The 25734-nt window shown below is 51.5% G+C and overlaps 1 protein-coding gene and 1 long non-coding RNA gene across 4 annotated transcripts in view; one reads left to right on the top strand and one right to left on the bottom strand.

Annotated features, from left to right (window-relative positions):
* BARX1 (BARX homeobox 1) overlaps positions 1-25734 on the top strand; it is a 57435-nt gene that overhangs the window by 27833 nt on the left and 3868 nt on the right. Inside the window, exon 3 of one of the 3 annotated variants that reach the window (XR_009215302.1) lies at positions 10508-10885. The exons of 1 other annotated variant lie outside the window; for it this stretch is intronic. The gene's annotated coding sequence lies outside the window, so the exon portion shown is untranslated. Of the gene's footprint in view, positions 1-321; positions 821-10507; positions 10886-25734 lie in introns of those variants that run through there. One more of the 3 variants, XR_009215301.1, reaches the window with a different exon arrangement.
* LOC116474219 (uncharacterized) lies at positions 23165-25250 on the bottom strand. Its single transcript, XR_004249636.1, has 2 exons — positions 24219-25250; positions 23165-23570 (listed from the first exon to the last, which is right to left on the bottom strand). It is a non-coding gene; the product is annotated as an uncharacterized LOC116474219 (long non-coding RNA).

Below are 25734 nucleotides of genomic sequence, written 5' to 3'. Positions count from 1 at the left end.
GGGAGCAGCTTAAGGTGAGTACATACTAGAAGGATGAGGAGGAATTTTCCAGGTGAAGGCATGCAGGATGGGCACTGCCCTGGCCCAGGGAATAGTCTGGAAAAAAGTTCAGAGGAGGGAAGGAAGGAGCATGACAGTTAGGAACTTCAGCTCACTCAATGGTAGGACTGGGACCCCTGCCACCCACAATTTGTCTTTTTGCCTTTTATTATGCAAATTTTTGAACAGAGAAAAGTGAAAAGAATAGTACCATGAACAGTCATCTCTACCTAGGTTTAATAATTGTTAATAGTTTGCTTTTTCTCTTTTTCTATTTTGCAGAGCCATCTTAAATTAATTATGGACATTGAAAGCCTTCACTTTTAAACATAACCCTGATTATCACAGCTTAAAAAAATTAGCAGTAAAACCTGAAGAGCACTCCTACCTGGTTCTTTTGGTTAAGGCCTGGCAGGAAGCAGGTGGTGTGCTGGAACTGGGCCATCAGGGAGAGAAGAGTAAAGGACAGTTGACTAGGATGGACAATTAGGGAAATAGCTGTCACTAGCTATCGGCTTGCAGGGCAAGAGAAAAAGTTGGCTGGAATTCAGAGAAGCAGCTGGATGGAGCCTGCCAGCCGCCTGCCTGGAGCAGTGGCTTTTGGTGGAGGCACAAAATCCACCTGAGCACCTGCGAGTGCAAGAGAAATAAAGCCCCATCTTCTCCCTCTCCCAGGGGCTGCCCTCCTCCAGGTGTACCCATCAGCCAACCCACTGGAAACAAGGCTTCTGCTAACTAAGGTTGAACAATGGTGCCATCATCTCAGTGGCTTCCAGCAGCATCTGCTCATTCTTTCCCTGCTTCTATGTTGGCTGTGGGTTGGGCAGTCCTCTTATCTGGGTCACATCAAGACCCACACCTCGGGTCTTAAAGCTTCTGTTAGGAAGTGGTGCACGTCAATTACACTCATATCCCATAGGCCAAAGCAAAACACACGACCCAGCCAGCTGTCAGCAGGACTAGAGGTCAGACCCTTTCTCATGGCAATAGGTAGGGTTGTAAATTCTGAGTGTGAGGAGAATTGAATGTTTGGAAAAATACAATTTGTTCAGCTGGGAGCCTGATGATGTATTTTATAGAGGTCAGCTCCAGGGTGCAGAGCAGGAGGAAGGAGGAGAGTGGGTGTGGTGGAGAAGAAGGAGATCCAGTGCAGTGATTCAAGCTCAGCTTCCCTCGTTGCATTTGTTAAAGCCAGTCTCCAGTTAGGGACCATGCATTGTGTTTAGCTATTATTTCTCTGAGGCCTTTCAGTCTAAAACAGTGCACACCTTTTTCATGCCACTGACTTGTGGAAGAAACGGGGCTGGGTTCCTTGGAGAATGTCGCCTATTCTAGCTTTTTCTGATGGTTCTCACCTCTCTACAACTGGAAGAAGTGGGTCAGAGCAGCTCGATTTGCATGGAGAAGCAGACAGGAAATGATGGGAACATTCTCAGCTCCCGTCTCCCCCTGACTCACCTGGTGCAGGTTACACCTGAGATCCCCTCAGCCTGGAATGAAGTCCAGTGGTAGGGATGGCCAGCTGCCCACCAGCACTGGGCTTCCCCTGCCCCAGCAGGAGGTGGTTGCTGGGGGGCAGCTGCCCAGCCCCTTCGCATCCATGTTTGGCTGCATGGCTACAAGTGGATAATGGAATGGGAGAAGTAATGCATCTTGCTTTTGCAGTGAGGTGCTCTTTCCATCCTTTCTCTCCCCTCTGTACCAGTTTCCTAGGGCCACCATAACAAATATCACAGATTGGCAGTGGTGGGGAGCTTAAACAACAGACATTTATTGTCTCACAGTTCTGGGGGACAGAGCCTAAGGTCAAAGTATTGGCAGGGTTGGTTTCTCCTATGGCCTATCTCCTTGACTTGCAGATGGTATCTTCTCCCTGTGTCTCCACTTGGTCATCCCTCTGTGCAAGTGTCCTCATCTCCTCTTCTGATAAGGACACTGGCCGTTTTGCACTGGGGCCTGCCCTAAAGGCCTCATATTATCCTATTCAACCCTGTAAAGGCCCTATCTCCAAATACAGTCGCATTCTGAGGTGCTTGGAGTTAGGGCTTTGTCCTGAATTTTGGGGGAATACTATTCAGCTCATCACAGCCTCCTACCACCTAGACAGAGAGGACTCTGAGGGCCCAGAGGATGGAGTTACTCACTGCAAGATGGAACCAGCCTGGATTCCTGAGTCACTGCATGGTGAAAACCCTGCACAGATCAGCAGCATCCATATCAGCCAAGCACATAAATGAAACAAAAACTGCTATCGGGTTTGTTAAAGCACATAGCAATACTCTAGCCATTAGAAGTAAACTGCTGACTAAGCAGGGGGTGTAGGATCAGACACAGGAGGGGAAAGACACTGCCCGGGAAATACGATAACAGGCTGAGGAACAAAGCAGTGATTCTGGGCCTGGAGTCAGGTCTTTGCTAGAGGACATTGATCCTAGGATGATAAGATTCCCAGTTAAAAGGAACCCAGGGGACCTCTACTCGTGCCTTCCCAGGGCTGTCAGAGCACCCAGAGCTTACAGGGAATGTGGCTGGTGCTGCTGGTGACTCACTCAAAATTGCCAGGGCTGGCAGGGGCCTTGAGAACTCGAATCCAGCCTTCCTTTCACAGACAGGGAAATCGAGGCTCTGCTAATGCCACAAAGCTGCAAAGTGGCATTCGGGGCTCCAGGGCTTGTGTGGCCCTGAATTTTCCTGGTGTGGGAGGAGACCAGTAATGTGTATCTGTGGCAATGATGATAAAGGGCCATGGGGACTGAGCTCGTCGTGGCAGTGGAGGCAGGCATCGCCGGGCACCATTCACACACAAGGAGCCTGAGCCCACCAAGGGAACACTGTGCGCTGGGCACCAGCTTTTGCACCCAGGGCTGCTCCTGGGGCTCCCACTGGCCCAGGCCTGATGGTTTCTGGCCCACGTGGCTTCTCCCCAGGCATCCATGGGTTATGGGTCCCAAATCATCTAAAGTTAGCCCTGTCGGCATGAGGACTGTTGAGTTTTCTCTTTGGGGGAATAAAGCTTTCCAACATGTGTTTCCTTCTAAGAACCAAATGCAGAGCGAGTTTTTCCTCATGACTCAAGATCGTGTGGCCCTCTGCATTTTTACCACTCAGGTCCAGAGGCGCGGGGGCGGGGCACTGGGCAGAGCCAGGGTCAGACCCTGGTGCCAGGGAAGATCATTCTGGTTAACACGAACAATTGCACCCAGCGTAACATCTGGCAGATCTGACAGTCCACGTGGACCTCTATCCCATCTTCCCTTCAGTGCACTGCAAAATTTTTTAATAATAATTATGAAATGACATGAGTAACAATCATAATCATAATAATGGCAAGCAAGGAACTGGAATGGCAAACTTTTACTGAACTTCATGCCAGTAAAATAATTAAATAAGTAATACTATTAGAGAAGGAATAGAAAACAGCCTAATGGATTAGTCCTTTCAATGTACAATCATGTACTTTCTAAAGGGGGAAAGGCTTCAACCCATACATTGGTCTGTTATGGTCTAGTAACAAATAAAAATTAAACAAGCAGCAGAATTTTAAAAGAAATGGCTGAGCTCAGTGGCTCATGCCTGTAATCCCAGCACTTTGGGAGGCCAAGGCAGGCAGATCACCTGAGGTCTGGAGTTCAAGACCAGCCTGACCAACATGGCAAAACACCATCTGTACTAGAAATACAAAAATTAGCCAGGCATGGTGGTGGGCACCTGTAATTCCAGCTACTTGGGAGGCCAAGGCAGGAGAATCGCTTGAACCTGGGAGGCGGAGGTTGCAGTGAGCTGAGATCACACCACTGCACTCCAGCCTGGGTGACAGAGCAAGATCGTATCTCAAAAGAAAAAAATTTTTTAAAAAAATAAAACAATTATACATTTCAATTTCAAAATTTCAAATTCAGTAAAATATTTCATGTACAAAACAATTTTTCGTGTAAAAACAAATATTTCATGTGCAAAACTATTACATCTGTAATTGGCACTGTCTCACTGTTTATTTTGGGGTATTATTCTTGTCCATTTAAGAAATCTTTTTGTTTTGAATATAGATTGACAGGAAGTTGCACAAGTGACAGAGAGAGGTCCATATCCCCTTCACCCCCTGTGGCCCCATCGGGGCATCTTGGGTTAATTAATTATTGTTAATCGAAATTGAAAGCAGGAGGTTGGCGTTGGTACTGTGTGTTGTTCTATGCCGTTTTATCACGTGCAGATTTGTGTAACCACCACCGAGTTCAAGATTCAGAACTGGAGCCAATGTTGGGGTTCTGCCAACTGCTAAGTATGTCTTAGTTTGCCAATTATGCATTCTGGCACTGGAAAAATGACCACAGGATAAGCCTAGGAACCCACTGAACCCACTGTAAGTCAGACCTGAGCTAAAACTCCATTAATTACCTGATCTCCATAAGCCTTTACTTTAACTGGAGGACTACAATGATATTTTGGGTCCCCTGGAATCAATGTCAGCTCAGAGCCAATGTCCAGTAGTCCCTGAAATGTCTGATAATTTCCCTTTCCCCAATGCACAGTTACCCTGGTAAAAGGCCAGAGGTCTCCTTGAGGAAGGAATGGAGAAAGATTTACAGCATAAATTGTCAGCAATGTAGTGGGGTCCTTCCTCAAGGGGACCCGGCCTCCCCTTCATTCAAGGGGTTCTGGGTCTGTAAACTGGCTTAAGTCTGGGAATTGATTGAGGGGCCATGATTCTCTGTTTTTATAATTTAAATTAGTCTTTTGTCCATTTGACCAAGAAGTTTTCTGCCTATAAAAAGTAGGAATTCAGTAGGCTTTCTATCAATTTCACCTCTAAAAACACCATGATTAATTAGCCAATGCCAGAGCTCTACATGAGTCAGACTATTCTGATTGCTGCTTTGCCTCTTCTGTCCATTACAGTAGCTATGCCCACCTTGCCTTTGATGGTTGAGTGCCGCCACTTGGCCCCTGCCACCTCGGGATCCAATTATTCCCATTGTATTTAAATTTTGTAGTTGAGTGACTGTGGTTCCCACTGTTAGATGTGACATACAGAAAAGAGCAATTAAAAGGCACTTCAAAGGTGCAGGTGCTGGCCTCACAAATCTATTTTGCAAGGCATTGATCAAGTGTATATCTTCTGGACTCTCACAGCTGGGATGAGTAGGTCTAAAGTGACTAGTCCAGTCCACCATCTCAATTTCCCTAAGCCTTTGGATCCCTTCCTCTACATTAAACCAAGGGAGATCAGGCATTTCTAGCTCACTCACAGTGGGCCATCTTTTAATCCATACTTCAGCTAACCAAACAAATAAACTATTAGAACCTTTTTTAACTCCCCAAGCTGCAATATTAAATGCAGAGTGATATGGTTTGGCTGTGCCCCCACCCAAATCTCAACTTGAATTTTATCTCTCAGAATTCCCATGTGTTGTGGGAGGGACCCGGTGGGAGGTAATTGAATCATGGGGGCCGGTCTTTCCCATGCTATTCTCATGATAGTGAATAAGTCTCACAAGATCTGATGGGTTTATCAGGGGTTTCCGCTTTTGCTTCTTCCTCATTTTTCTCTTGCTGCTGCCATGTAAGAAGTGCTTTCCACCTTCTGCCATGATTCTGAGGCCTCCCCAGCCATGTGGAACTGTAAGTTCAATTAAACCTCTTTTTGTTCCCAGTTTCATGTATGTCTTTATCAGCAGTGTGAAAACAGACTAATACAGTAAATTGGTACCAGAAGCAGAGTGTTGCTGAAATGATACCCAAAAATGTGGAAGCGACCTTGGAACTGGGTAATAGGCAGAGATTGGAACAGTTTGGAGGGCTCAGAAGAATACAGGAAAATGTGGGAAAGTCTGGAACATCCTAGAGACTTGTTGAATGGCTTTGCCTAAAATGATGATAGTGATATGGACAATAAAATCCAGGCTGAGGTGGTCTCATATGGAGATGAGGAACTTGTTGGGAACTAGAGCAAAGTTGACCCTTGTTATGCTTTAGCAAAGAGACTGGTGGCATTTTGCCCCTGCCCTAGAGATCTGTGGAACTTTGAACTTGAGAGAGATGATTTAGGGTACTTGGTGGAAGAAATTTCTAAGCAGCAAAGCATTCAAGAGGTTACTTGGGTGCTGTTAAAGGCATTCAGTTTTATAAGGGAAGCAGAGCATAAAAGTTTGGAAAATTTGCAGCCTGACTATGTGATAGAAAAGAAAAATCCATTTTCTGGGGGAGAAATTCAAGCTGGTTGCAGAAATTTGCATAAGTAGCAAGAAGCCTAATGTTAATTCCCCAGACCATGGGGAAAATGTCTCCAGGCCATGTCAGAGACCTTTATGGCAGCCCCTCCCATCACAGGTGTGGAGGCCCAGGATAAAAAAGTGGTTTTGTGGGTTGGGCCCAGGGTCCCCATGCTGTGTGCCACCTAGGGACTTGGTGCCCTGTGTCCCAGCCACTCCAGTAGTAGTTGAAAGGGGCCAACATACAGCTCAGGCTGTGGGTTCAGAGGATGAAAGCCCCAAGCCTTGGCAGCTTCCATTATGTTCCTTGGCAGTGTTGAGCCTGCAGGTGCACAAAAGTCAAGAATTGAGGTTTGGGAACCTCCACCTAGATCTAGAAGATGTATGGAAACACCTGGATGCCCAGGCAAAAGTTTGCTGCAGAGGTGGAGCCCTCATGGAGAACCTCTGCTAGGGCAGTGTGGAAGGGAAATGTGAGGTTGGAGTTCCCACACAGAGTCCCTACTGGGGCACTGCCTAGTGGAGCTGTGAGAAGAGGGTCACCGTCCTCCAGACCCCAGAATTGTAGATTCACTGCACTGTGCCCCTGGAAAAGCCGCAGACACTCAATGCCAGCCCATGAAAGCAGCCAGGAGGGAGACTGTACCCTGCAAAGCCACAGGGGCGGAGCTGCCCAAGACCATGGGATCCCACCTCTTGCATCTGCATGACCTGGATGTGAGGCCTGGAGTCAAAGGAGATAATTTTGGAGCTTTAAAATTTGACTGCCCCACTGGATTTTGGACTTGCATAGGCCCTGTAGCCCTTTTGTTTTGGCCAATTTCTCCCATTTGGAATGGCTGTATTTACCCAATACCTGTGCCCCCACTGTATCTAGGAAATAACTAGCTTGCTTTTGATTTCACAGGCTCATAGATGGAAGGGACTTGTCTCAGATGAGATGTTGGACTGTGGACTTTTGAGTTAATGCTGAAATGAGTTAAGACATTGGGGGACTGTTGGGAAGGCATGGTTGGTTTTGGAATGTGAGGACATGAGATTTGGGAGGGATCGGGGTGGAATGATATGGTTTGGCTGTGCCCCCACCCAAATCTCAATTTGAATTTTATCTTCCAAAATTCCCATGTGTCGTGGGAGGGACCCAGTAGGAGGTAACTGAATCATGGTGGCCAGTCTTTCCTGTGCTATTCTCGTGATCGTGAATAAGTCTCATGAGATCTGATGGGTTTATCAGGGGCTTCTGCTTTTGCTTCTTCCTCATTTTTCTCTTGCTGCTGCCATGTAAGAAGTGCCTTGTACCTCCCACTATGATTCTGAGGCTTTCCTAGCCATGTGGAACTGTAAATTCAATTAGACCTCTTTTTGTTCCCAGTTTTCTGTATGTCTTTATCAGCAGCATGAAAACAGACTAATACACTGAGTCCCTACTTAGTGGGCCCAAATCAACAAATTCAGCCTGATCCAACTCTGTGTTCTTTCCACTATTATCCCACACCCTTAATACCCATTCCCATGCCTGTTCTCCAGATTTCTGTTTGTATAAATTAGAATTAACTCAAGCAGTTCTTTTTGAGTGTAGTGTACCTCCTCCTGGGTCACACTCTAAACCTCACCTCTAGGGGCCTGCCAGGACTTTAGTCTAGTTATAGGACTAGAAGCAAACAGGGGTGTTGGGGGTGGCTCCCAAGGAGAATCAACATTATCTTGCCTGGAAACTGCCTCAGGGGAGGCCATCACTGTTGCCGCAGGCCGCACAGGGTTTATCTCCTCAGACAAAGGTGGAAAGGCTGATGGCAGCATGGGTTGGGGAGGGGATGTTGCCACTACTGGGGATGGGAAAACTATTTCTTCTGGCAAAAAAAGATTGTCAGAGTTTACAAACTCAGTGTCCCCAGCTTCATCAGGGTCCTCCCACACATCCCCATTCCAAGTTGCAGGATCCCACTATTTTCCAATCAATGTCCTCACTTTAACAGTAGACACCTGGTGAGGCTGTGCATGCATCTTTCATTGCAGGTTAGCCACTTGCAAGATAAGAGTTTGTATCTGTTTTTCCACAATTTCAGCTCTTTCTCTACAGGAGATAAGACTCTCACTCAGGGCAATCTTAGCAGATTTGAGGCTCAGTATCTGCTTCTGAACCCGGGAGACAGAATCCCTGAATTCATCATTTTCTTTCATCACTTTGTCCTCTGAACTTAGGAGCAACCAACCAGCTTCCTTACGTTCCTTGGTTCTCCACATATGGTCGAAGGTATTACTTATGGAGTCACTAAACTCCTTGCCTCTCACGAGTGAAGAATCAAGAGTGTCAAATGCATTTATTTTGTCTAACTCTCTAAACAGTTCGTGCCAAGGACTATCTATACCCATACTATTAGAAGTAGGGTCGGCCCAGTGCGGTGGCTCACTCCTGTAATCCCAGCACTTTGGGAGGCAGAGGCGGGCAGATCACAAGGTCAGGAGGTCGAGACCATCCTGGCTAACACAGTGAAACCCCATCTCTACTAAAAATACAAAAAATTAGCTGGGTGTGCTGGTACATGTCTGTAGTCCCAGCTACTTGGGAGGCTGAGGCAGGAGAATCTCTTGAACCCAGGAGGTGGAGTTTGTAGTGAGCCGAGATCATGCCACTGCACTCCAGTCTGGGTGACAGAGCAAGACTGTCTAAAAAAGAAAAAGAAAAAGAAAAAAAAGAAGTAGGGTCTTTAGCATAATCATATTAAGCAGCCAACTCCAAAAACCCCAAAACCAATGAAATAACTCCATCCTTAATATTGTGTTCCTCTAGAACCACTCCTGGTATGAAAATCTGTATTAGTCAGGGTTCTCTAGAGGGACAAAACTAATGGAATATATATATATACACACACACATATATAGGGAAGTTTAATAAATATTAACTCACATGATCACAAGGTCCCACAATAGGCCCTCTGTGGGCTGAGGAGGAAGGAGGGCCAGTCCAAGTTCCAAAACTGAAAAATTTGGAGTCCAATGTTCAAGAAGAGGAAGCATCCAGCACAGGAGAAAGATGTAGGCTGAGAGGCTAGACCAGTCTCACCTTTCCATGTTTTTCTGCCTGCTTTATATTTGCTGGCAGCTGATTAGATGGTGCCCACCCAGGTGAAGAGTGGGTCTGCCTTCCCCAGCCTACTGACTCAAATGCTAATCTCCTTTGGCAACATCCTCACAGACAAGCCCAGGATCAATACTTTGCATCCTCCAATCCGATCAAGTTGACACTCAGTATTAACCATCACAACTTCCATGTAGAACAGAGTGTTGATGGGCAGTTAAATAATGCATATGTGCTCATCTGAAGCTTACATGCATGTTATGAAATGCAATGGTAACTACAGCAGTGGTTTGGGACATAACCCAACAAAATGTTTAGTAGGGGAGAAGAGCATTTCATGACTGACATTGTTTAGAATAACGGGTGCATGGTGATAACAAAAAGCAGACCAAATTTTTAGTCACTTTTGTTACTGTTTTTACATTCTGTGTAGATAATGTACCCCTAAAGGCCCCCATGCCTCAGCCTTACTTTTGAGGCGCTGCTGAGGTGCCATTCCCCTGGGCTCTGTGACATGTGCCGGCCTAGGTTCAAGCTGAAATTCTGGCCTGGACTCTTTACCTGGGATGAATGTTAAGCCTATGAATGGACAGGTTCCTGGATAGGGTGGCTGCTTGCAGTTGTGTGGGTTGTTCACTGCACAAGGGTGCTAGTTGGGGGTTCCAACCCAGCTGTGCTCTGCTGGCTGCAGCTGTGCCTATCTGTAGGAGGGGGAGTCTGTATCTAATTTGTACAAAGATGACATATAGGCAGTGTTTTGGGGTGAATCATGTCTCCCAAAAAGATATGTTGAAGTCCTCACCTCCTGGAACCTATGAATGTAGCTGTTTTTGGAAATATGATCTTTGCAGATGTAGGTAGTTAAGGTGAGGTCCGGCTGAATGACAGACCCTAACACAATGACTGGTGGTCTTATAAGGAGAGGGACATTTGCATACACACACACGGGGATGGTCATGGGATGATAGAGGTAGTGCCTGGAATTATGTGGCCACAAGCCAAGGACTGCCAGCCTCCACTGAATGCTGAAAGACACAAGGAAGTCTCCTCCCCTAGAGCCTTTAGAGAGAGTGCCGCCTGCCAACACCTTGGTTTTGGACTTCTGGCCTCCAGAACTGTAGAGAGTGAATGCCCACTGTTCTAAGTCACCCAGCTATGGTGCTTTTTTCTTTTTTTTCAGCAACCACAGGAAACTAACCAGGCAGTGATGACCCTGTTCTGGATTCCCCCCTTCAGCATTTAAAATATCAGAACTTTTCCATCTCCCTAGAAATGTATCAATATTGGATGGAGGTGGAGATTGGTGGACCTTTCTGTTCCCAAGGAACAGAAACTAGTGGCAGGGATTTTTAAAAATACAAAAATAAACAAGCTTATCTTTGCCCTGAGGAGTTCTGTTCTTCACCAGAAGAGCTGGCTGGACAAAGTGCCACAGCAAGTTAAGTCACAAGGTCCGACCGACAGTAAGCTGCACAAAACACGTGCTGAATAGAGGAAGGGACCACTCCGTGGGCCAGGTGCTGGCTGACAGAGAGGCTGAGCCTGGCTCCCCACTGACATCAGGGGCCAGCCGCAGGACAGAGAATAAACTCCGGCCCTGCAAGCCTCCAGGCGTTGGAGGTTTTCATCATAGCAGCCTGTCTTGACTGACATGTCGTCCCAATTCTGCCACTATTTGTGTGGCTGGAGTGAGTCCCTCTCTGCTCTGGTCTCAGTTTCCCCATCAGAAAGTGAAGAAGTCGTGCCTGCTGTTGCCTATGCAATGATGAGCGCTGACAGCAGGCTCCAAACAGAGGCAAGGACAAGGGAGTTTAGGCGAATGAGAAGAGGAAGCTCTGGAAGCCATGAGCAGGGCCTGGATGGTCGGGAGTGGAGACGGAATGAGGGGCCAGGGACAAAGGAGACCTGTGGGGAAGGAGACGCTTCTCAGAAGAGAGGGGCCCTTACAGAGTCTCCTCTAGGGAGGGCTCTGGAGGCGGTGGACTACGAGCTGGCTGCAAATCAAGCTCTGTATTTATTTAGCACTTGCCATAGTAAGGCCCTGTGCCCAGGACGCCAGGGACCCTTGGTGTCCTCAGCAGCCCTTCGAGGAAGGCATTCTACTTCTAACATTGTGGACGGGGATGCTGAGGCCCAGGGATGAAGTGACTCGCGGAAACAGAGACAAAAGCGGTAGAGCAGCGGCCCTGGACGGTGCTGGTGCCGGCGGCTCTTCCCACAGATCCATGGGCATTTCACCGGAGGGAGCTCAGAGCTCTGAGGACGCAGAGGGCGGCAGGGAGGGGAGGCAGTGCCTCCTCAGCCAGGGGAAGGAGCGAAGGGACTCACCAGTCACAGGCAGGGCTGGAGGGGGAAGATTCGGGGGTACATGGGGAGAGGGGTCTGAGCACGGAGCGTCTCTGGGGATCCCTGTGGAGGAGGGGCAAGTACAGCAGGTGAGCAAGTGCGTGGGACAGGGCCATCCAGAGATGGCGACCAAGTCTTCCCTGCCCTGACTTCCCGAGATGGCAGCTTTATGGGAACCAGTGACCAAGGCCTTCAGGAAGGACATTCCGGCCAGATGTCCTTGTCACTGGAGTGTTTTTGCGGCACAAAGCCCCCACCCAACCTCCAGGCATGCTCTGGCCTCACATAGGTGGCCCAGCACTGGGGAGGGTGGCGGCCCCGCACTGGGGAGGGTGGCGGCCCCACTTGAAAGGGGATTAGGCCGTCATCTCCAGGACCAGGAGAGGGCTCACGGGACTCCAGGTATTGCAGACTGACACAAACAACAACCAGCCTCCTCCCCCAGCCCTAGCCCACACCTCACTCCTCACCGGCCTGCATGGACGCTCCAGAAGGCACAGGCCTCGGGAACCCCCAACTCGCACCCACCCCAGATATCAGGCCGCACCCAGTGGACATGGCCATCTGAGTCCTGCCAAAGAGACTCTGTTTCAGTTTGCTGCTGGTCAGGGAAGCAAGTGGACACTGAATGTGCTCCAGCTGTAGATGGCATCCTTGGCACGTGGGCCCCCGCAAGCTGCTGTCCCCACCTTGGTGAGGCCTTTGCCCAGGGGTCATCTTCAGACAGGACGGATTATGTGGATCTCTGCTGGAGGCCCAGGGCTCTCTCTGTGGCTTGCAGGACACACAGCAGACACTGTCCTCGCTCAGATCGAGGGCATCAAGGTAGCATGCATGGCAGCATCAGAGCTTTCCTGGGTGCTTCATTCATTCACTTCATTTGTTCTCACTCCACTGACTGAGGAAAGCCCTGCCAGGGCCAATCACTTCTTCCCATAGAAGCTGAGTCCTCCATTGGAGGGACAAGAAAAGCAAGTGTCAAGGAAGCTGAGGCTGTGGTTCTCGGTGCTGGGGCAGCCCCAGCTGACACTGATCACATAGTCCCCTGAAGGAACGGCTGTCAGGCCACCTCTGGCAGGGCCCTGAGTGCTTGGTGGAGGGGGGATGAGCTGGTGGCAGTGGTAGCCAGCCTGGATTCACTGTGCTGGTGCAGGGCTCCCCCACTTCATTTGTCCAGTTTATTTAACAGATGACTCACCAGCATGTGCTGGGGGCCTGGGCTGGTCTGGGGCTGTAGGAATGTGCATCAGCTGGTCCTCGCCTCACGAGAACTCCAGGACGCAAGTGCTAGTGTTATCCTCATTTCTCAGTGGGAGAAACTGAGGCACACAGAAGGAATGTGCCTCTGACACTGAGCAGGACAAGGTTTGAACCGGACACTGTGCCACCTCGCTCGCACCTTCATCTTCATGTTCTTGCTGTTTCCTCATGCATAACCGGTGCTCCCTTTATCTGACTGTTCTCTTTAAATGACAATGTTGTTCTTACTGAATAAATGTGTTTAAAAGTGATCCGGATCTTAGTTTTAAAAGCTGGGTGCAGTGGCCCAAGCCTGTAATCCAAGCACTTTGAGAGGACCAGGCGGATGGATCACCTGAGGTCAGGAGTTCGAGACCAGCCTGGCCAATATGGTGAAACCCCGTCTCTACTAGAAATACAAAAAATTAGCCAGGTGTGGTGGCAGGTGCCTGTAATCCTAGCTACTCGGGGGGCTGAGGCAGGAGAATCACTTGAGCCTGGGAGGCAGAGGTTGCAGTGAGCCAAGATCGCTCCACTGTACTCCAGCCTGGGAGACAAGAGTGAAAATCCGTCTCAGAAAAAACAAACAAACACAAACAAACAAAATAAATAAAAATAAAAGCCCAGCATCACCTAGCAATTGTGGAAGTAGTTAACCGGGGTCTGAATCTCATCGCATAGTGCTGTGCCTTCACTCTCCCAGGCACCACTGGTTGGGGGGGCCTAACTGGTCCAATGAGGCAGTGATGGGCCTGTGAGCACAGTGAGATCACACTGGCACCAAACTCAGACTCGACTTAGCATGATTGGAAAGACAGAAAGTGCCTGGGGAGGGAGTGACTCCTGCTGGGGTGTGGTGTTGATTAGTGCCATGCTCACATCAGCTGAGACAGCCCATGTAGCTCAAAGCCCTTGGGGTAGGCCTGGATCTGCCTCACCTGCACACATTCCTGCTTTCCCCTAACCTGGGAGAAGTGAGGGGAGGACAGGAAGGGGTAGAGTAGTGGTCAGGGTGCTCCTCCAGCCCAGGCCTGGCTGGCAGAACGTGGCATCTCACAGGCTGTGTCAGGCGTCAGCTGCAGCCGGCGCTGGTGCCAGGAGCCTCCTGAGAGCCCACACTGGGTCCAGCAGGCTGGGAGGCACTTCTCCTGCAGGGCATGGAGAGGGAGGGGTGGCCTCCTATGGGCAGCACCTGTGTCCTGAGAGTGGGGCTGGGTGGGGTGGAGGCCGTGGTGGGTGCAGAGTAGGGTGGCCCCAGCCACCAGAACTAGGGTCTGAGAACGTGGTCAAATTCTACATGCCACCCTGTCTTGCATCTTGGAGCCCAGGACAATTAAACCAGGGGTAGGAGAAAAAGGAACCAGATGTGCTCCCTGGTCTGTGTCCACCACTGGCAGCTCTGCTGCCTCAGCAGAGGATGGCCGCCATCTCTGCCCTGGGACTTGCCTGGGTAAGAGGGGCCTCCCCTCTCCGGGCAGGGTGTTCCTTGGATCTGCTCTTTTTTTTTTTTTTGAGATGGAATCTCACTCTTGTTGCCCAGGCTGGAGTGCAGTGGTGCAATCTCGACTCACTGCAACCTCTGCCTCCCGGGTTCAAGCGATTCTCCTGCCTCAGCCTCCCAAGTAGCTGGGAATAAGGCGCCCGCCACCAGGCCCAGCTAATTTCTGTATTTTTAGTAGACACAGGGTTTCACCATATTGGCCAGGCTAGTCTCAAACTCCTGACCTCAGGTGATCCACCTACCTTGGCCTCCCAAAGTGCTAGGATTATAGGTGTGAGCCAAGGATCTGCTCTTTCTTAATCACAGCAAGGTGGCGGCTGCAGGCCATTACAACAGTCCCTGGGCTGGCCAGAATGTGGCCCCTTGTTCTCTTGTCCATGCTGTGGCCAGCCTCCTGCCAAAGGGGCTTCCTCAGGCACCAGCGGGCATTGCAGGGATGAAGGACATCACAGTCCCTCTGCAGGCAGGGTCACTGGCCTGGGGTGGACTCTGAGGTTTGCCCCTGGGTGATGGGAGAGGGTGAAGATTCAAACAGGATGTCTGCCCTCCTGTGGTCTCTCTCCTGTGGCAGACATGAGGTTCCCCACCAACACACACACCTCCCTGGCTGAACTCGGGTGCTACTGCAGCACAGCAAAGCTCTGCAGACTAAGTGGCTGAAAACCAAACACTGTTATTATCTCATATTATTATCTCCTCCATGGGTCAGGATCTGCTCAGGGTCTCATAAGGCAGCAGTAAGGTGCCAGCCAGGCTGCGGTCTCACCTGGAGCTCTACCAAGGAAGACCCACTTCTGAGCTTATTCAGGCTGTTGGCTGAGTTTACCTGCTTGCTCTGGGTCCTGGCCACGCGGGCCCTCTGTTGGCCACTCACAACATGCAACTGGCTTCTTCAAGGCTGGCAGAACTTCTCTGACCTCAGGGAATACCTCAGTCACTTTTTTTTTTCTTTGAGACAGTCTTGCTCTGTTGCCCAGGCTGGAGTGAGGTGGTACGATCTCAGCTCACTGCAACCTCTGCCTCTTGGGGTCAAGTGAGTCTCCTGCCTCAGCCTCCCAAGTAGCTGGGATTATAGGCATGCACCACCACGCCCGACTAATTTTTGTATTTTTAGTAGAGATGGGGTTTCTCCATGTTTACCAGGCTGGTCTCGAACTCCTGACCTACGGTGATCTGCCTGCCTCAGCCTCCCAAAGTGCTGGGATTACAGGCATGAGCCACTGTGCCTGGCCCCAGTCCCTCTTAAAGGGGTTGTCTCAGTTAGTCAGGCCCAGGACAATCTCCCTTTCGATCAATTCAAAGTCAACCAGTTAGGGACCTCAAAATCCTTTTTGCCATATCAGGTAGCACCATGAGGGCGATGCTATCCTATCACATTGATAGGTCCCCTATATTCAAAGGGATGGATTATGTAGGGCACAAACACTTTGATGATGAATTTTGCTCTAATCTGTAATAGAAACATAAAATGGAAAGCCAGTAGATTTATAAATTAAGGTGGATTTTTAACAGGAAGTATGCAGATAGGATATGTTTTCTTCCCTTGTTTCGATATGTTGCTTATCATCTCGGAAAGGAGCAGAGAGAACTCAAAACAATGATAACAACCTTTTCTATCCATTTGGTTTGATGAGAAGAGACGCAAACAAATAATTGGCAGGACTGTTGGGCACAGTTGTGTGGGTTGCACACTGCACAATCAAGAAGTGCTATTCTCAGCACAGTCGATGACACCCCTGGGAGTTATATAGTCTGTAAATGGCAGTCCTGCTCTCCTAGACTGAGCTAGAATGGGATGGGGTTGGGACCAGCACAGGGCCAACCTATGGAAGGAGCCCAGTACCATGGGTGTCCTGACCAGAATTGAGTCCACAGGGCCCTGCCCTTTGAGTGGAGAGGCCTTGCCTGCTGCTCGTGCTTGGGTAGGAACGGGGCTGTCTCCCAGGGCACTCCCTGGTCAGTGAGCTGTGTCTGCAGGGGATGGCTGCTCCAGTCCATCTTCTCCACTCAGAGCAGGGTGAGGAGGATAACAATAAGTCCAGATCTGGACACAGTGAGTGTGGTGTGCCCGTGGTCACCCACCTTGGGTGACCTTTGGGCAGCTGGAGCGATAGGTCTGTCTCAGTGGCAATCAGTGAGGGAAAGTAGGGGTTAAGTCAGAAGGTGAAGGACCCCAAAAAGGTCACTGTGATACTGTGGAGGGAGCACTGGTTCTAATCCCAGCTCCACCTCTCAGGCAAATGAGGTCACCCCTCTGTGCCTCAGTTTCCTTATTAGTAAATTAAGGGTAAAACTGCCAGTCACCTAGAGTGGAAGACTTAAATTTAAATGAGATCATGTAATGGAGGCACAAGGCCTTGCACAGAGGGTGTGCTCTCTAGAAGACTGACTAGGGCTTTTCCAGGTTGAGGAGTGCACAGTGGAACCCACAACTGTACTGAGAGACATCCCTTTTCAGTAGCAGGCCCAGAGAGCATCCCCATGGGCTTCATTACGGGCACAGAGCTCAGCCTCTTAAGTCCCTGAAGGTCAGAAGTAGCTGGCTCTAAAAGTATCCAAACATTTAAAATCCAACCTGTGCTGTCTGGCCCGCTGATCGGAACACCAACACCCCACAGTGGAAGCCATGAGCTCACTGTGTATGTCTGGAAGCTCCCCACTCCCGGGGCTCAGGGCCTCCCGCATGCCTCTGCTCCATGGCATGCTCCCTCCCGCTGTGTCCACCACCTTCTGCTTGCTGTGTCTTTGCCACTGGCTGTGAGCACATTTGTATGTCTCTGCATGGTTAAACTGCACTTCCCATGGGCAGATAAGATGCCTTTTTCTTTGTATCTTCAGCAACCAGCAAGGTGTTTGATGCATAGAGAGGGAAAGTAAGTACTGGATTATTTTTCCTTTTTTAATTTTTCCTTTTTAAAAAAAAATTTCCCTCAGCTTTATTGAGGTATAATTGGCAAATAAAAATTGTATATATGGCTGGGCATGGTGGCTCATACCTGTAATTCCAGCACTTTGGGAAGCCAAGGCAGGTAGATTGCTTGAGCTCAGGAGTTGGAGAACAGCCTGGGCAACATGGTGAAACCCAGTTTCTACCAAAAATACAAAAATTAGTCAGGCATGGTTGTGTGTGCCTGCAGTCCCAGCTACTAGGGAGGTTGAGGTGGGAAGATTGCTTGAGCCCAGGAGGTGGGAGGATTGCTTGAGCCCGGGAGGTGGAGGTTGCAGTGAGCTGAGATGGCACCAGTGGGCTCCAGCCTGGGTGACAGAGTCAGACCCTGTCTCAAAAAAAAAAAAAAAGTATGTATTCAATGTGTACAATGTGATGTTTTGATATATGTATATATTGTGATGATCACCACAATCAAGCTAATTAACATATCTATCGCCTTACGTCGTTACCATGTTGGTGAGAACACTGAAAGCCGACCCTTTCGGCACACTTGAAGCACACAATACGTGATTGTTAACTATAGTCACCATGCTGTACGTAAATCCCCAGAATTTATCTTATAACTCAAAGTTTGTACCCTTTGACCGACATCTTCTCATTTCTCCCCCACATCCCGGCCCTAATAACCACCATTTCACTCTATTTCTATGATGTCAACTTTTTTAGATTCCATATACAAGTGAGATCATGCAGTCTTGTTTTCCTTTATAAGAGGCACGGTTCCGAGTGAGCATGGTTAAGACTCAATATGACCAGCAGACGGCGCAAGAACCAAGGAAGATGCGGGGGCGGGGCGATAAGGCCTCCCTGTGAGCAAAATTTCCTGGAAACACTTCTAGCAAGCAACACATTTATAATCTCTATTTTTCTGTCCTATTCTTTCCCTTTGCCTAGTCCCTGCAAGATTTGTTACGTGGCAGCTGCAAAGGCTCAAGGCTTGGGAAACTCCCAGAAAATCAGAGCCACCGCCCCCTGTCCATCCATATTTCAGCAGCTGGAGAGGATTTAGATGGAATTGCCAGGGGTTGGGAATGGCTGGCTGGGAAGAAGCATTCTCACCGGGGGTGGCCTTCGCCCTTAAGGGGCTGCAAGCCTACGTCACTGGGCTCTCAGCAGTTCGTTAGGCAGCCACTGAAAGGAGTGAGCGCCCTGTCTCCAGGGGTGTGCAAGGAGCTGGAAGGCAGGGTAAACTGTCTCTACTCCAAAGGCTGTTGCAAGGATTAAGTGAGAGGGTGATTGTACGTTGTGCAATCCAGTGTCTGGGTATAGTATTAATAAGGGAAACATTTAAATTATTGAGAACTCAGAAATGGGAGTAGGAAATGAGTCAGGTGATTCTGTGTTCCTAAGTCCCAAATAGTGTTAAACTAATAGATGCTTTCCTGGAGAAAAGAAATTAAAATAAAAAAAGTTAACATAAGGCAACATGTCTGATATGGAAGCGCAATATTTGTGCAATCAGAATAATTGAAACTACACAAGAATTGGTAAACTGTGGCCCATTGCCTGTTTTTGTTTGGCCAGCAAACTGAGAATGGTTTTTACATATTTAAGTGGTTAAAAAAAATAAGAATCATATTTTGCGACGTGAAAATTAGATACAAATCAGGTTTTCATATCTATAAATAAAGTTGGCTGGAACACAGCCATACCCACTCATTTATGCATTATCTAGGGCTACTTTCACACTACAAAGACACGGCTGAGTCACCACAACAGGGCCATGTGGCCTGCAAAGTCTAAAATATTTGCTTATATGGCCCTTTACAGAACAAGTTTTTCAAACCATGACCTAAGCTGTTAACACTGGCAAGGAGAAAGATTCACCTAATAACCCCCTCTTGTTTTTTCATTTGGGAAAACTGAGGCTTGGACAGGAAATGGGCTTGCTCAAGGGCAGTAGCAGGGAGAGGTCTGCAAACCAGGGTTCCAGCTCATCTCGAGGTCCCCTGTGTGCTCTGCCTATCTGCAAATGTGTGGAATTTGGCCATTTGGGAACTGGGCTTGTAAGCCCATTCCTGGCACCAAGAGGCAGGAACAAGGCAGAAAGTACAGGTGTGACATGGGACAGGGGGCCCAGGGAAGCCCAGTGCCTGTGGAGGTGGCACCAGCTCCTGTCCCCATCCTCTCCGTGTGTCATCTTCAGTCAGTTCAAACCAGCAGGAGGCAGGAGGGCTGGCCTGGAGCGAGGGTACCAGAGGCTGATCCTGCCTGGCATCTGAGGGGTGGTGTGGCTGTAGCCTCCTTTTTCCCCCCAGACCCCAGAACTCTTGCCTGTAAAAGAAGCACCATGCCCCCTGTTCCATCCTCTCCCAAGCAGCACCCAGTGGGAGGTGCAGCTGGAGGAGGCAGTGCCCAGCCCCCTCTCCCTTCCAGTCCTGGCATGGTGGTGGAGGGGGGAGGTGGCAGGTGAAGACAGGACTGGTAGCCAGAGTAGAGTCCTGTGTCAGGAAGGACAAATGCAAGTGTGAGTCCCTGCTGGAACGTGGGCAATGTGATGTGGTCTGGCCTCCCTGCCACAGGAGACATTCTGGAGGAGATGCTGTGGTCCGTCTCACCTCGCTAAGGGGCCAGGGCCCAGGGCCCAGACCCGTTCCCCAATCCCAGGCCTAGCTCCCCAGGCTTCCCAAGCTGGAAAGAATTCCCCACCCACTACACAGGCTATAGAACCCTCCAAGAGCTCTGTGCTTATTAAACGTATTAAATCTGCAGAGCGTCTGGCACCTGGTGGGCACACCGCGAGCATGAAGGCCTCTTCTCTTATTAGGAGGACGGGACTGTGGCTTGGCCGTCCTTCTGATGAAAAGGAACAGAAAGGGGGGGGGAGCGGGAGTGAGCGAGCAATAAAAGAAAGATAAAAAAAAAAAAAAGGAGGGAAAGGGTGGAAAAGGAAAGAGGAAAAAAAAAAAAAAAAAAAAGAAAAAAAAAAAAAAACGACTCCGGGGAGGCTCCTCGAAGAGCCGGGTCCGCAGCTTCCAGGGTCTGTGACCAGCGCTTCATGGGCTCCACCAGCCCGGATGGGGCAGGGAGGGCCTGCGGAGCCGGTCCGCACCGACCCTGACTCTCCTCGGAAGGCCGAAGCTGCATGCTCGTGGGGATCAGACCTGGGCCAAGGGAGCATTCTCTAAGGGTCCACACTCGCCGGCGGGAGAGCGCCCCTGCGGGTCGCAAACACCGTCCCCGCCCGGCCTTGCAGTCCGCGCCTAGCAGCTCTGGCCCGCGCGGCCGGGCCCCACCGAGCCCCGGCACCCAGATGGCTACTTCCTGGCTCTGGGTGTGGCCTCAGGCGCCGCTGGTTCGCGTAACTGGACTCGGATGCAAGGTCTCTGCGGGAGCCGCCGGGGCTGGCGAGCGGTGGGTGTGAAATGGAGGCGGGACCCGTCCAGGGCCTGGAGGGCTGGAAGCGGCGGGCTGGCGGCTCCGCGTGTCCAGGAGCATCGCCTCAGGTTCCTGGACTACTAAGAACCAGGTCATCTCCGGGTCACAGGAGCGAGTTATTTATTACCTATTTAAGGATCTATCTTTTATTTTTATTTATTATTTTTGTTAAGAGACGGGGTCTGGATCTGTCGCCCAGGCTTGTGCAGTGGGGCAATCATAGTTCACTGCAGCCTCGAACTGTTGGGCTCAAGGAATCCCCCTACCTCAACCTGCCCAGAAGCTGGGACTACAGGCGCTTGCCACCACGCTGGGCTGTTGGATGTATTTAAACTAACACTTCCATAGAAAATTAAACATTAAAAAAAATCAACAACAAAACTTACAAAACAAAAATAAAGTAGCGAATTCCAAAGCAACAAATTTGTAAATTGCTCCGAGAGGGGGAGCTTGGAAAGACAGGGGGATGTGTCTAAAGGCGCTGTCACCCGAAACACAATTTGACCCCGAGCTTCTAGGGCTTTGAAATGACTCAAAACGAATGCCCACATTTGAGTTCGAAATTTTCATGAAAGAAAGGGTCACAGAGACTGGCTTCTCCAAAGAGAAAGCGAGTTGGTGGTCTCCAGGAGATAGTGACCTGTAAGCGTGGGGAGGGGGTAATTTTATAATTCCAAAATTTTCTGTTTTGAAGCTAGAAAAGATGTTGCCAGTCTCGGCGCGGGGCAAAAGCAGGGCGAACGCCGCAGCCCACCCGGACGGGGCGTTCGGGGCGAGGTCCAGGCGGCCTCTGTCGAGCACAGCACACCTGCGGCCAAGGCCGGTGCCCCAATCCCAGCAGCACCACCAACGCCACCAACAGCCTGCTGGGCCGAGGACAATCAGAACCAAAGGTTTAAAAAAAGAAGAAGAAGAAAAGAAAAAAGAAAAAGGGAAACGAGCTCCATTCCCGGCGCTCGCGACGCGTCCCCAGGGACGGACCGTGTGCTGGGCGTCTGGGCGCTCAAGGCTGCGCGGGGAGCAGAAGGCCGCGAGGTGGGGCGGCCCGGGGCCGCCTGGGCCCCTAGGGGCTGGACGTCAACCAGTTAGAGGGCGAGGGACCCCCCGCAGGCGGCTGCTCGGACGACCGCATCCGGAGGTGAGCTGACCGTTCTGGAAGAAGCCTCCGTTCCACCGCGGCCCCAACTTCGTTTTGCCAATTAAGTTGCAGACCCGCTGCAAGTGGGAGCGGAAACAAACTGGCCACGGCCGAGGCGGATGGAGGAGAGCCCAGCGCCCTCCAAACGATGCACGATCCCCCTGCCGCTGGCTGCTGGCCGCTGAGCCTGCCCCGAGTGCTTCTTCCAGACTTAGCTTCCCCCTCTGCACAACGAACGGCTCCTGGACACCTTCGCACGCGGAGCCATTTCACAACCCGGTCTGGGAGGCGCTGGAGAAGGGTGTGGGTGGAGGGGAGGTGGTTCTGGAACCTACACCTGAATGCTTAGGGGATTCGGTTGTGGGAATAAGGTGGTCCCCTCCCTGTCCCGCAGCCTCCAAAGGGGCTGTAGGGTCTGAGGAGCAGAACATGGGTGGGGAGGGGGCCGGTTCTGCGCTCTGAGGGCCCCACATCCAGCGACCGGGCGGCGCCGAGGACCCCCTGCCGCCCGGAGCCCCTTGCCGCCCGGCTGCTAGGGAGGGCGGCTGGCCCGGGGCGCTGAGGTCACCTTTTCCACTGCGCCCGCCGCGAGCAGGACGGTTTCCGGGATTTTCGCGGCGGCGGCTAGAGGCCTCGGGAGGGGGGATGTCCCAGGCGTCGGGCTGGCAGCTGCGCCCCTGGGGTGGGGACTGCAATCCCAGACTGCACCCCACTGGGAAGGAGGCTTCCCCTCTCTGGGCCTCGGTGTCCTCGACAGGGAGGGGGTTCCCTTTTTTGGGAGCCTCTTTTTTCGGCCGCCAACGCGGCAGTGCCTGAGCAGAGGAGGCCCCGCCGCCGCCGTTTTTGTGTAATTTTCGCCTAAAAGGGGTTTATCTGCTGGTTTGCCCTGGGGGTCAGGCGACGGGGAGGCTGTGTCTAGGAAGAGCCGGGGGACCGGGGACAGACCTATGAGGGAGGTGTTTTGGGCGACCAGGGGCAGGACCCTGGCTCTCTCAGCCCCTGGAGCCAGCTGCGGTCTCCCAAAGTTCCCTAGGCGCTGGGCATTCTCCTTCCAGCCCTCAGGGCCTCATTCCCAAAGCCTACCTCTGCTCATGCTGCAGGGCTGGCCTGGGGCTGCAGGAAATGGTCCTGGCCAGTGTCCAAGGAGCTGGGGGTGCACACCTGTGGAATGGGGCGAGGGCTGGGCTGCACTAGTTTTTTGACTCCCCACAATCTAGAGATGAGGCCTTCATCCTGAAAATGACCCCCTCCCCCACAAGCTGACCAAGGAGCTACCCCAGGGCGATGGCTCATAGTAAAATAAGTTTAGTGACAGCTGATGAACAGTGTGATCCCCAAATCCTTGGATCTGGAATCTGGGGATCCATTTTGAGGATGTGAGACCCTCAGGTCTTGAGGGCAGAGATGGTTCAAATTTGGGTGGCTTCTGTTAGAGCCCAAATAACAGGGGATGGGACAGAGGCTAGCTGGGCCTACTCAGGGGAGAAACCACCACTAGGCTATGCCCTTAGGGAGATGTAGAAGCCAGGGGGTGAGGAGGGGGCAGGGGCCCTGCTAAGATGGGGGAGGTGAGGGAGGAAGCCGGGAAAAGGGGCTTGATATGGCTCTGTACAAGGAGCAATAGTAAACCAGCCCTACTCACTGTAGTCCCTGCACCAGGCCCTGCCTCTTGCTGGGCCTCAGTTTCCCATCTGAAGAAGGAGATGGTTGGATTGAGTGATACCATTGCACTCATCTAGGGAGGGTTCTCTGAGCCTACCCACGGATAGGGGAGCCGGACTGGGCTGCCCTGACCTCCCAGGAGACACTGGCTTGTTTCTATTTGCCAGGTAGAATGTCGGTGGCTGCTTGGCCAACAGCGACAGGGCCAGCTTCCTGGTCTCTTGGTTTCTCACCAGGAGGCCTGCTCAGTGTGGGATACTGTTGCTCTTAGCGGGCCCCTCTCCACCCTTTCCAAAGAACCACGTAGGCTCACAGTACCACTCTCCAAGGGAGCCTGAAGCAACTGGCGGCCATTGAGGCCACCGTCTTTCAGTCCCAATGGTAACTCCGAGTTCAGAAAGTCATGCAACAACTGGGAAGGAGAGACAGTGGGCTCTTGGGACTGGGATCTTACCAGAGTAAGGTAGTCTTGTCCTCACTCCAGGCCCTACGGACAAAGGATCTGGGCCACTTCCTAGTCCTACCCACCTGCCCCCCACCCCCACTCCCGAGTCTGGGGCAGGTGCCAGGGGCTGAGAGCCAGCCTGAAGGCCTCCCCACTAGCAGCTGGAGCTGGAGAAAGGACTTCAACTTGGGTGGGGGGTGGCATGTCTGTAGGTGTGGTAAGCCCTAATTACTTGAGGTAAAGACTGAGGCCCCACATGGAGCTCACAGAGGAAGTCGGGGTGGCCCAGGACACCCCCAGTGCGTCAGGTGCTGACTGGCAATGATGGATGGGGCTGGGAGGTAGGACCTGTGATTCCTGAGGAGGAGGGTAGGTGCTCCTCCCCCAACCTCCTGGGGACACTTCTCCCCTCTTGCCTGGAGGAACTGTTTTCTCTCCAAACAGACCTAAGGGCTCCCAGGGTGCAGGACCCTCAGAGTGCAGGACCCCCTCACTGAGTTCTCACAGTCTCTCTGGAGCCAAAGGTCAGCGTCTCCTCAGGACAGGTAAGGAAACAGGCCCAGAAAAGGTCAGTGGTTTCACCAGTAGTGGCAGGACCAAAGAGAGGAGTTCAGCGTAGGGTAGCTTTGGGGTTGTTCACTCCACGGCCTGGGCTTATACTCTTCTAAGGATGGAAAGAAAGATCTAGAGAAAGCACTGCCAACTTCCTCCACCATATTGGAGACTTTGAGGCTCCGCAGTGGAGCCAGGTCCCACCAGAGTTTGGTCTTTACACTCTCAGAGCACCCAGTGGCCCCCTGGCCCCAACTCTGCCCAGTAACAGTTTCTTGATGCTCCAAAGCTGGGAAAAGGCAAAGCTGCATCCTTCCCTTCTCCTCGAATCCTTTTCCTTTTCTAACTAGGGAGATGTAACCAGCCCACAGCCTCCTGGGGGCTGTCAAGGAGGATGTGTCCATGGATCACTTGAATTTGCAATTCAAGCAAATCTCGGCTGGAGAACATTTTTCTCTCAGGGCAGCCGGGAGAGAAATGAGGCCGTACATGGTAAACTGAGGCAGAGATGGGAGGGGTGCACAGGTGCTGCTACCGCTCTGCCCCTTGCATCCCTGAACGCTGTCTCACCCTTGCCGGGTTGGCGGTGTGGAGCCCGGGACTGGAGGCTGCTCGAGACCACCTCCTTCTCAGCTGAGGAGCGCGGCCTTTGCCCCTCCTCCTCCCGACCTTTCCGGGGCTACCTAAAAGCCGATCAAGCCGCCCGTTTTCTAGCTGTCCCCTTTCTTTACCGCCCCCTCCCTCTGCCCCGCCTGCCTCTGTGCCCTCCGTCACGTCACAGCCCGCTGGCTCTCACGCCTCTTTTGGTCTCTCTGCGCACATCTCGGTGGCGTCCCTGGTACCCTCACATCACTGTCTGGAATCTTGTTTGGCCCACGCCGTCTCCCTCTGCCCCCTCTCTCACCTGTGTCGTTTGATCCCTCCGACTCTCGTCTCTGGGGGTCTTGCCTCCCGAACTCTCCGGCTCTCTCCTTCCAGGGCGTGCGCTCCGCTCGGTCTCCCTCAGTCTCGGTCGGCCGGCCTCTTTCACGCGGCCCCCTCCTTTCTGGCCTCCCTTCCGCCTCCCTCCCTTCTGGGTCCCTCCCTCCGGCTCAGCCTAGGGGTTGGGGGCGGTGGCGCGGGGCGGGGCGGGGCTCTAGGCCGGCCCGCAGCTCGGGGCGGCGCGCGGGCGCCGGCTCATGCCCCCTCCCCCGCCG

This window comes from Hylobates moloch, unplaced genomic scaffold (assembly GCF_009828535.3).
Source record: "Hylobates moloch isolate HMO894 unplaced genomic scaffold, HMol_V3 SCAFFOLD_10, whole genome shotgun sequence".
Taxonomy (NCBI): Eukaryota; Metazoa; Chordata; class Mammalia; order Primates; family Hylobatidae; genus Hylobates; species Hylobates moloch.
Note: the sequence above shows the minus strand (reverse complement) of the source record. Positions and strands in the feature narration are given on the sequence as shown.